This window comes from Tupaia chinensis, unplaced genomic scaffold (genome assembly GCF_000334495.1).
Source record: "Tupaia chinensis unplaced genomic scaffold, TupChi_1.0 Scaffold000141_1, whole genome shotgun sequence".
Taxonomy (NCBI): Eukaryota; Metazoa; Chordata; class Mammalia; order Scandentia; family Tupaiidae; genus Tupaia; species Tupaia belangeri.
In genome coordinates, this window is record NW_006159611.1 from 276048 (window position 1) to 278944 (window position 2897).

A 2897-nucleotide genomic window follows, 5' to 3' on the forward strand; every position below is an offset into this window, starting at 1 on the left:
CGGGTTCACACTCAGAGACCCCTCAATGTGCCCATGATCTGGGCTGGCTGAAGCTGGAGGAGAAGATGACATCAAGACCCTGTTGCAGGTGAAGTCTCTCTCTCTCTCTCTCTCTCTCTCTCTCTCTCTCTCTCGTAAGAAATCAATCAAAACAAAACAAAACAAAAAGATAGTCTACAGCTCCTACAGATCCCACAGGAATGCTATAGGAGCTCACTAGCAAAGACTCAAAGAACTTGGGCAGAGACCAGCAGATGGCATAATGGTTACATTGCTGGACTCCCACGTAGTCAAGTGTGGTTCGAGTCCCGGATCTGGAGGCTTAAAGGTCACACCAGGCATGTGCATGCATGCTCAAAATCCCAAGAGGAGAAATGATTACAGAAATCATCCCCACTGGGGGGTGATTTCTCGCTTTCTGTCTCTCTGTCTCTGTCTATCTGGAGAGTGACTGTGCCCTATAGCAAAAATCTGTCTATTAAAAAAGAACTTGGGCAGAGACAGTGTTTGGAACATTTGGCTTCCCCACACGATAGCTGTTCTTTCTTTCTTTCTTTCTTTCTTTCTTTTTTTTTTTGGAGAAGATTTTTGCTATAGGGCGCGTGCACTCACCAGACAGAGACAGAAAAACAGAAAGTGAGAAATCACCCCCTAGGAGGGATGGCCACGCCGCAATCCCTTCTCCTCCATTCTCCTCTCAGGATCTTGGGCATGCACACGCACCCGGCATGAGTTTTAAGCCACCGGGTCCGTGACGCGAACCACTGTCCACTATGTGAGAGTCCAGCGACATAGCCATTACACTAACTGCTGGCCCCTGATAGCTATTCTTTCAAGACAAAGTGAGGCAAACCATAAGCCAGGGGGTATTCCAGAGGTACTTAAAAGCGGCAACCTCTAAATCGACTCAGATTCATGGAGCTGTTTTTTCTGATGTCAAAGAATCTGGAGCTGCTTATGGGCCCCTCAGGTGCACTTAGAGAATATGGCAGAAACAGCCTGGGGAAAGTTAGTCCAGGGCCTGGGTGATGGAAGATGCCGAAGTTTCAAAAAGAGGCCTTCGATATTACTATGAGTCTTTAAAAGGGCAGAGGGAAAGATTCCTCCCACACCCACACCGCCACTCATAAGAGCAACCCCACATCCTACCGCAGTGTAATTCTCCCATCCCACCTCTTCATGGACTCAACCCAAATAAGAACCTGCTTGCATGTTTTCTACCAGGAAACCATGCTCAATTTAAATATCCTGCCAGGTATAGTGTGCACGTTCCCATCTACAGCAGCCTGTCAGTGAGACCGGCATTACAACGCATGACTCATTCATCCGTCCATTCCTTCTTTCTTCAACCTTCCCCTTCAGTGGTCTCCCCTTCAGTCAGGAACTATCACTGTGACGCCAAAATTCTCAACGGGCAAGGTTTGTTGAGGTCCCCAGGTGACTCAGTTTCCCTCAATAACCTTGGGAGGACAGAGTGATGATCAATTCGAGAGAAAACAGAACATTTTATGTTCTTAGGGTCAATAAAAACAATCTTTCCAAATGTTCAAGTAAACATGGAACATACAGTTGAAAAAAAAAATGCACAACTGAGAGCTTTTCCCTTCACATATCCATGCAACTGTCCCCCAGTGATAGGCTAATTGCATATCCTTTACATGAGAGACGGGAGCTGGGCATTTTGGCCATCTATTTGCCAACGAATATTCTAACCCTAAGCACCGCACTACGGAATTCGAAACCAAGTTTCCCACGGGACTGCACACTGTGTTTAACCCAAAGCCAGGATGCCTCTGCTTCCCACCCTGACGGTTTCATGACGATCTGCTTTGTCTTCACTCTCCTTTGGAATTTCTCCAGTTTCCCCAGAAACACAGGTGGTCTTTTGGATCAACAGAACTAACATCTTGAGCTCCATAAGCTCGCTGATGGTATGCATTTCTCTCGTACACAGCTGTTGCCCGCGCAGGTGGAATACCGTGTGACTGTGAGGTGGCTACTTAGTAAGCTGGAGGTTTCCATTCAGAGTGCACATTCTTGGAAGGCAGTGTCAGGTAAGGAAGGAAGAGAAAATAACAAGTGAAGCTCTACGGGAGCCTCAACACTATTCATTAGCTACGTGAAGGAAAGGAAAACGTGTGTTTAGGAGTTCATCGACGCATCTGATGGTATTCACCCTGCTCCAGAGCGTCTCGCACTGAGCGGATTTCATCTTAGCAGGAAATGACTGGTAGAAAATGCCTTGGGCAAGCCCACTCTATATTTCTGGCATTTACTATAACTCATATGCTGGCTGTAATAAAATATTTAATTGCCTCTCATTCATCTAAGAGAAAAGAATAGGAGAAATTCATAGGATTGCATGAAATCCCTCTTACAGTGACACCAGTGTCAATGTTCAGGGTTTAAAGAATACAAGGAGGGGACCAGCAGTTGGCGTAATGGCTATGTCGCTGGACTCCCACATACTCAACTGTGGTTTGAGTCCCAGACCCAGCAGCTTAAACTCACGCTGGGCACATGTGCATGTGTGCCCAAGATCCCCAGAGGAGAATGGCAGAGAAGGGATTGTGGTGTGGCCATCCCCCCTGGGGCGTGATTTCTCACTTTCTGTCTTTCACGTGCCCTATAGCAAAAATCTCTAAAATAAAAATTAAAATAAAAAAAATAGCATGAGGAGAGTCGACAACCAACCAAGGACGACGGTATTTCACCTGTGAAGTGCTGACCATCTCAGTTAGCACCATTCTTCACATTTCCTTACCTCTAAGCCCCCTCTGACTGTAGAAATGATGGTGAAGACTTTCAACAGCTTTACCTAAGAAATTCCACCTTATTACTTGCAACAACCTAAGGAAGTATTTTAGCAAATCAGACACTGTCACTCTATGCCAAAA